This window comes from Meriones unguiculatus, chromosome 18, assembly GCF_030254825.1.
Source record: "Meriones unguiculatus strain TT.TT164.6M chromosome 18, Bangor_MerUng_6.1, whole genome shotgun sequence".
Taxonomy (NCBI): domain Eukaryota; kingdom Metazoa; phylum Chordata; class Mammalia; order Rodentia; family Muridae; genus Meriones; species Meriones unguiculatus.
The window spans coordinates 20,018,103-20,027,328 of NC_083365.1; positions in this window are offsets into that span (position 1 = coordinate 20,018,103).

Consider the following 9,226-nt stretch of genomic DNA (forward strand, 5'->3'; position numbering starts at 1 on the left):
TGTGCAGGCAGAATGTTGTATAAATAATAAATCTTAAAAAAAAAAAAAAGAAAGCATCTTTGGGACCAGAGCCCAGGTTTTACATCTTGAGGGCTGTAGTCTTTCAGTGAGTTGTTTAGTCTCATTATGCTGAAAGTTCTTCCTCTACGGAAAGAGAATGGTGGGCAGTGGGCATGGTTTGGTGGTAGGGCACTCTTCTCACATATGTGAGGGATCTGGCACTGCGAGAGCTCCCTTATTACTACAATGGAAAAAATGATAAGATGTAATAATGACTTACAATTTTAATTAACTGAACCATGTCGAGGGAAACTTTCAAATTAATTTTGCAGACATTTACTGAATAATTAGTATGTGCACTGTGGAATGTTTACTCTTCTCTTCTGTTTGAACCTCTTTGTGAAAATATTTTTGATGAACAGCTACAATATTTCAAATTTAAGTTGAGCTGAGTGAAGTGACTTGTAAGTATGAATAGAAGAATTAGACCAGGTCCCAGTAATGGAAGTTTTGTTTGTTTGTTTGTTTTTTTAAATCAGTTATGTTATATAAATGTGTTTTTGTTTTAGTCCCAAGTGTGGGATGTTAGTTTGGGCTTTAGTTTACCCACAGCTGATAACTGCCTCCTTTGGGGGTGTGGTCTTTGCCAGCTGGTAACAGCCTGCCTCCAGCAGCACACAGAGGGGTGGTGTCTAAGACTCTGAGGGATATGAACGCCAGGGCCCAGAACGAGAAGGTAGCCTGTGGCAGTTTGGAGAGACCAAGACTGTGTGGTGGTTTGGAGAGACAAGTGAAAGACGCTTTGAGGCTCAGCGGCTTGGAGGAGATAGACAGAGGAGACTTCTTTCAGTGTTGATGGAGATTGGTACTTAACCCCAAAAGAACACGTAGACCCTAAAACAGCCTAGAGAAGCAAAGAGGTCTGTGTCCCTTTCCCCCACCGACCTTCCCTCTCCTACCTAGGGTTGGGAGGTTGAAAGGGAGAGGCGTTAAGAAACCCAAACAAATAGTTTAAAGACAAGCGCAACAGGTGTCACCCAGTCTATGCACTGATGCCCACTGAAATGTACAACAAAGCTGCTTGACAACCCCAAAGCTCACCAGTGGCTACAACAAAGTTTTATTTTATGTTTTGGTTTTTCAAGACAGAGTTTCTTTGTGTAGCCTTGACTGTCCTGGAACTCGCTTTGTAGACCAGGCTGGCCTCAAACTCACAGAGCTCTAACTGCCTTTGCCTCCCGAGTACTGGAGTTAGAGCCAGGCACCACCTTTGCCTGGCCTGCAGCCAGGTTTTAAAGCAAAACTAGCCAGGTGTGTTGGTACAAACCTATACGCCCAGTCTGCAGAGGCAGAAGGATTGCTGCAAGTTTGGGATTAACTTGGCCTATATAGTGAGACCCAAGACAACCAGGACATAAAAATCATACACACTTATGGAGTACCACGATTCTTTTTTCGTGTGTGTGTTCACATGTGTTGGGCACACATATGCAGGTGTGTGTGCATGTGTGTGAACTTCTGGAGTCCTGAGTTGATGTTAGGTGTCTTTCTCAATTGTTCTCCATATTACTTATTTTTTAAGTTTTTTAGATTTTCTTTCATTTTTATGTGTATTAATGTTTTGCCTTCATGTATGCGTGAGAGACCAAAAGATAAATTAGCAGCTATTATTAAGACCCGAATAGGTACTTAAAGAAGTCTAGTAATGCCCTGAGGGGAAGAGCCACGTCACTGCATTCTTTTTTCCCCACCCACTAGAGATACAGTTGCTAGGAAACTGGCCCATCCCCCTAGGGAGGGACACCAGGTCATTAATAGTCTGGGAACCTACCTATAGCCAATCGATTCAAAATGTAGCATTTTGACCAATAGATGCTTGCCAGGCAGGAATCGCCCCTGCCTTGGGCATGCTGGGATGGGCCAGAATCTTTAAATCATCCAACTAACCTGGGCACAGCGAACTCGGCTCCCACCGCTTCAGAGGTGTGGGGTGTGGGCCCAAGCTGCAGCTTGTAATTTACAATAAAAAGAACCTCATGTATTTACAGCGGAGTCTGTTTATTCCTGGTCTTTTGGGGTTCATGAACTGGGCAGAACATGCGCATCACATATGTACCTGGGGCCTGCAGAGGACAGAAGAGGGTGTCTGATGTCCTGGAGTTGGTAATGGATGGCTGTGAGCCACCATATGGGTATAGGGACAGAGCCTGCATCCTCTGTAAGAGAAGACAGTGCTCTCTAACCACTGAGCTATCTCTGCAGCCCAACTCCATTATATTATTATTATTATTTTATTTATTGAAACAGGGTCTCTCATTGAACTTGGAGCTCACCAACTGCAGCTAGTCTAGCTTGCCAAATTACCCTAAGGATGCCCTGTCTCTGCCTCTTGAGGGCCTGGGTTATAGGCAGCTGCCACAGCCACCCAGATTTTTATGTGCTTTCTAGGGATCTGAACTCCAGTCCCCATGCTTGGAAACCATGCTTTACTCGGGGAACCATCTCCCCAGCCCTCTTCCCTCAACGTGATGTTTTGGTACATGCATATATCATGTAACAATTAAGTCTGTTTAAATGTATCTAGCTCCTCAAATAGCATTTCTTTAAGAGTTACTTATTTTTATTCATTTTTATAGATGTTTTGCCTGCATGTATGTCTGTGCACCAGATGGGGTGCCAGGTATCTATGGAGGTAAGAAGAGAGTGTCAGATCTCCTGAGGCTGGAGCTACCTGGGTGGTCTGGAAGAGTAAGCAGTTGCCCTTGATCCCTGAACCATCTCTCTAGCCCCGTATTTAGCACATTTTCTTTCTTTCTTTCTTTCTTCTTTCTTTTTTTTTCTTTCTTTCTTTCTTCCTCACCACCTTCTCTTTTGAGACAGGGTCTCACTACATAGCCCTGGCTGTCCTGGAACTTACTATATAGACCAGGCTGGCCTTGAATTCATGGACAGTCACCTACCCCTGTGTCTTGAGTGCTGGGATTAAAAGCATGCACCATGATACCCAGTAAAAGATTCATTATGTGTATGCATATATGAGTTCATGTGTGCCACATGCATGTAGGTGCCCATCGAACCCAGAGGGCGACCACTGGATCTCTCGGAAGTGGAGTTGCAGATAGTTTTAAACCATGTGATGTAGGTGACGGGTCACCTTCAAGAGCAGTCAATGTTCTTAACTGCAGAGCCATCTTTGCAGCTTAGAATGTCTTGGTGAAAGGACTCAAGCTCTTTTCCCTAACTTTTTGAAATGCTCCTACTCCTCCACGTCTTTCTTTTCTTCTTTCTCCTCCTCTGCCTGATCTTCACTTGTAGTCACCTTACACGGAGCTGCACACCAGAATTTCTTGATTCTGTGGATCAGCCATTCTCCATCCCTCCTTACCGATAGCCTCCTCAGTCTCTGGAATCACCATCTTACTCTCAACCCCTTTATCTACCCATCCACAGATGGCCATTTAAGTACTCTCTCTCTGAACAACCCTTCTGCATCGTGCTGCATTGAGTACTGGAGTGCACTTGTTTTTTTTAACATATGAATTTCACTCCCTTTGTATGTACACACAGTACATAGACTGCTGGATCATATGGCCATTTTAGTTTCGATTTTTCAGTCTCCCCATACAGTTTTCTATGCTGGCCATACTAACTTACACTCTAACCAACAGTGCACAAGAGTTCCCTTTGCTCTACATTCCAACAACATTTATTTTTGTTGATTTGATAATACTCAGTTTCTTTTTTCTTTCTTAATTTTTTTTTTTTTTTTTTGAGACAGGGTTTCTCTGTGTAGCCTTGGCCTGTCCTGGACTCACTTTGCAGACCAGGCTGGCCTCAAGCTCACAGGCCTGCCTCTGCCTCCCAGAGTGCTGGGATTACAGTGTGTGCCACTGTACCCAGCTGATAATAGTCATTATTACTGGTATGAGATTCACTGTACTTTTGATTTTTTTTCTCCCTGATGATTAGTGACACTGAACATTTTTCATATACCTGTTGACCATTTGCTTATCTCTTTTTAGTAAAAGTCTATTTAATCTAGTGCTATCTGTCTGTCTGATCATTTATCTGTCAGTCCTGTGGATCAAATCCACAGACTTGCATCTGCTGGCTGTTATTCCTCTAGCTGCTTCTCCAGCCCTAATCCCATTTTTCAGATGGATTATTTGTTTTTCTGCTATCAAGTTCTTATATATTGTGGATATTAATCCTTGTCAGATATATAGCTTACAAATATTTTCTCCTATTCTGTACCTTAATTTCCACTCTTATTAGTATTGCCCTTGCCATGCAGAGCCTTTTATGTAGAAGCTTTTTAGTTTAATGCAATCCCATTTGCTAACGCTTTTCTTTTGTTTCCTACGTTGTTGAGGTCTTAGTTGTTGTTGTTGTTTTTAATCTTTGCTCATTATAATGACTTGAAGAATTTTTTCTTGCTTTTTTTTCTTCTAGTAAATGTATGGTTTCAGGTCTTATATTTGTCTTTAATCCATTTTGAGTTTATGTTGTAATTCATGTACATTAGCCATTTTTGAACAAACTACTTAGCACAGAAATCCCACCCATTTGAACATGAAGGAGAAACCCAGAGATGATTATGTAACAATAGAAACTCAGCAGTAAGTACTGAATCCCCTTATTCAAGTAATACTGAACAACGAAAAGAGATATATGGTTGCTGGAAGCTACAAATATTATCAGCACCAATGAAAGAGAAATGACATGCTGCACAAAAGTTGGGAGTTAGATGGTAGAGAGGATGAGGGTGTGTTTTTAGAGCAAGTAGTCAATTGATAGTATGAATCAGGAAATACACACTGCTCCAATTTCCTTCATTTCCAGTGTATTTTCTTTGCCTGTATTCATTCTCACTTTTATTTTTATCCTTTTTATAAAACCAATGAATGCTGGATATTCCTCTACATTGACAGAATACTTACTAAATGTTAATGAAGTAATTTTGCAGGTTGCATGGGATGGCAAATTCTCTAAGAATTAGAGAGGATGTATTCATCTCTGCAATCTCTCAGTACCTGGCAAATATACTTGAACACAGTCGACCATCAGACTTTATTTATTTATTTATTTATTTATTTTGACTCAAGGTCTTACTAGGCAGCCCAGGCTGGTCTTGAACTTATGATCCTCCAATGTCAGACTCCAGAGCATTGAGCTTATGGGTATTCATCATCACATCTAGATCAGTAAATCTTTTAAAGAAATGAATTCTTTTCCCTTATTTTCTATATGTTTTGTTGCTATAATAATAGCTGAAGACTAGCTAGAAATATAAGAAGAATGCACCACCATTGGAGAGTAAATAAAAACTATCACACAAACGGGAAAGATAGTGCAGATGTTTTGGGTGCCTCATTAAAGATAGTCTATTGTTTTTACAATTCATTTTCCCCAAGTAAAATTTTTATTCTAATTTAATTATTTCATATTCTAATTTAATTATTTATACTGGCCTAAAAATATCCATCAACAAATGCAGACCCAGTACCTTTACTTCTCTGCTAAACTGGCCTTTTAAGTCCTTAATTCTTTAAGTTAAAACTGCCTCCAGACTATACAGTCATACTTGAAGATCCTTCATGATCTAGCCGCAGTCTGTCTTTTAACAGCCACCGAACTCCCCACACTATCAGGGCTGCTTGTGGTTTGGGAAAATGGCATGCACATTAGTGCTTTTAGATCTTTGCCCATGCTGTTTCTCACACTTGCCAGGTGCAGAGGCAAACACTTGTAGCTACCCAGAACCCCAAGGAGAGATCGTCTAAGCCTAAGTGGAAACCAGCCTGGGCAACATAATAACACCTCTCACCTTGCAAGACAGACTAACACAGCTCTGCCATTCCTCCCTTGTCCTCTTGTTTTCTGTACCCATCCTTCAGGCGCTAACTCAAACGCTTTGTCTACAAGCTGTTCTGTCTCTCAAGTTTAAATCACTGTATGATTTTTTTCCCATTCCTGAGATAGATAGGATTTTCTCTAAAAGAGGTGTTTCCATGTTCCGTGTATTGAACGTACATGGTAAATCAACTAATATCATCTTAGAACTAACTGAGTTACAGGCAATTGCACTGTGGCTAATTATACATACATCTAACGTTCTCTCTTACATTGAGAACTTCCTGATTCACGTTTCCTTTTCTTATATTTGAAGTATGTCTTACATACTTTATAAGGTTATCACAGTGCCTGACATTAAATGTTCAGAACTATACTTTTGAATAACATAGCACAAGGATGCTTCCATCTTCTTGTAAAGGAAGAAATTCTTAGCATAAGAGAGGCTGGATGGAACCTGAAAACCGTAAGGGTTTGGAAAAGGTGGAATGTCTCTCTCTCTGTCTCTTTCTGTCCCTCTGTCTGTTTCTTCGAGACATGGTTTCTCTGTGTAATAGCTCTGACTGTCCTGGAACTTTTTGTAGACCAGGCTGGCCTCGAACTCAGAGTTCCACTGAAACTGCCTCCTGAGTGCTGGAATGAAAAGTGTGTGTCACAATGCCAGGTGAAAATCTGCCTCTTAAATGGTAGGTGGGACTCTGTCCTGACAACAGAGAATACTGTTTGTGGAAAATGATATCAATTGTTTAACGACTCATATTAAAGCAATTCTCAATCTAACACACTCAGAAAATGTGAAGCAGCCATTATTCTGAGTGTAGATGCTTTAGACGGAAGAACGATGCTTCATTTGAGTGGGCAAATTTCTGTGTGGAGCAGGAGGAGCCCTGCTCCTGTAGGCACTGGTGGGGAAAAGAGGAGCATAAGAGCTTGCTTCCTTCTTCTCGGTACATTTAGAGCATACAGCGACGAGGATGTCCTTGTTAGAGCACTTGTTCTTAGGAGAGCAGAAGCTGAGATTTAAGAGGGATAAGAATTGAAGATACATGTGCTTCTTATTGCTTGCTTGGGGAAATGATTACACCAAAGAACTGAGCTGGCTTTGATGCTCCCTCTGACCTACACATAAGGACTGAATAACTGGGTTTTTGTAAGAAGTGTCTATGTTTAGACTATGTTTGTGTGTGTGCATGTGTGTGTGCGCACAAATGTGGACTGCAGAAGACAACCTCAGGCACATCCTCAGGAACTTTGTCCATTTCCTTTGAGACAGGGTCTCTCATTAGCCTTGAACTCTTCAATTAGTCTAGACCCACTGGCTGTTGAACCCCGGGGATCCTTCTGTCTCTACCTTGTCAGTTCTGGGATTACAAGCTTGTGCCAGCCTGAACTTGCTGCAGTCCTTCTGCCTGTGTGAGCTACTATCATCAGTCAGACTGTTATTTTAGAATGTTTGTCTGGAGCTGGAAGTGCTGGCACACTCTTGTAATGCTGAACTATCCCCCCCCCAGTCTTTAGACTATTCTTCTTATTCTATTTTTCATTCCATTCCATTTTTATTGAGGAGGTAGTGTGGGAGGCACATGCCATAGCATGTATGTGGATGTCAGAGGACAATTTTTGGGAGCCGGTTCTCTCCATTCTCCATGTGGGAAGGAACTCAGGTTGCCGGGCTTGACAGCTGCTCTGCCAACTTACCTTTCAAGACAGGGTTTCACTCTGAGGCACAGGCTAAACCTGAAATTTCTATGTAGCCAAGGATAGCCTGCAATCTTGCTGTCTGCATATATACTACACTCAGGCTATTATTTTGAAAGATGTCTTGAGTTGGCCATGCTGGCTGCACATACTTGTAATACAGCTCTAAGCAGGTACAGGCAGGGAGAGGGTCAGAAGTTCAAAGTCATTCTCAACTACATAGCAAGTTGGAGGTCAGTCTGAGCTACTTGAGGTCTTGTCTCAGAAAAGTAAGTGCCCAGACCCAGAAAGACAAACATGACAGGAGCTTAGTGCAATCATCATTAGAGAGGCTCTATCTAGCAACCGACAGAAACAGATGCAGAGAACCACAGCCAAACATTAGGAGGAGCTTGGGTGAACCTGCTGAAGAGGAGGGAGGAAGAGAAGCCAGAGGGGTCAGGGACACCATAAGTTCACCGAATCGACTAACCTGGGCTCACAGAAACTCGCAGAGACTGAATTGCGAAGCCATAGAGCCTGCTTGGGACTGCCGTAGGCCCTCGGCGTATGTTCTGGCTGTGCCGCTTGGTCTTGTTGTGTGACTCCTAACAGTGGGAGTGGGAAGCGTTGCTTCTGTTGCTTCTGCCTGCTTTTGGGACCCTTTTTCCCCTACCGTGTTGCTTCTTCCAGCCTTCATGTGAGGGAAGGTGAATACTCTTACTGTAGTTTGACACGCCATGGTTGCTGTCCCAGGGAGGCCTGCCCTTTTCTGAAGGGAAACGGGGGAGCAGATGGGAATGGCGGAAAGACTGGGGGAGAGGAGGAAGGGGAAAACTGCAGTTAGGATGTAATACGTGAGAGAATAGATATAAAATTAAAAAAAAGAAAGAAAAGAAAAACAAATGCAATAGTTTCATTGACTCAGAGGTCGAGGTGACCCCCAAGATGACATTCTAGTTCAATCACCCTAGGAAGAGGTAGTATATGGGACAGAAAATGAGATTTTAAGAGTGAACTCTAATCTAAGAAGGGTTATTGGACCAGAATGTCCTAAACGTGATCAGCAGCTTTTTGCTAGGGACAGGGAACTCTCTGTAGGCACACAGACCAGTCTGAGGACTTTGGCGCTTACACTTCTAGTCAACGAAGGCTTTCAGGATGCCTGCTTTGAAATATGGTGCAGCACAGCCATGCCATACCTTTCAAAGTATTGTTAGAAGTTAGAGCCCATTTTTTCCTTTGTTTTCTTATAGAGCTCGGGCAGAATCCAGGGTCTCACGTGCGCTAGGATACTACGACTGAGCCATATCTCCAGCCCCGGAGCTCAGAGCCTGGTCTGAGCTGTGCTACAGTGGAGACTTTGATGAGAAGGATATATGTTATTGATGTTCTGATTAAGAAAAGGCAATACTAGAGCTGGAGAGATGGCTCAGCTGTTAAAGGCTAGGCTCACAACCATAAATATAAGAAAAGGCAATACTGCTGGGTCTGGTGGTGCACGCTTCTAATCCTGGTACCTGGGAGGCAGAGGCAGATGGATCTCTGTGAGTTCAAGGCCAGCCTGGTTTATATAAGTAAATTCAAGGACAGTCAGGGCTATGTAGAGAGGTCTCTGTCTCAAACACAAAAAGACAAAGAAAAACAAACGAACAAAAAAGGTGATGCTTCTTCCTGCCAAAACCTAGGGCAATGC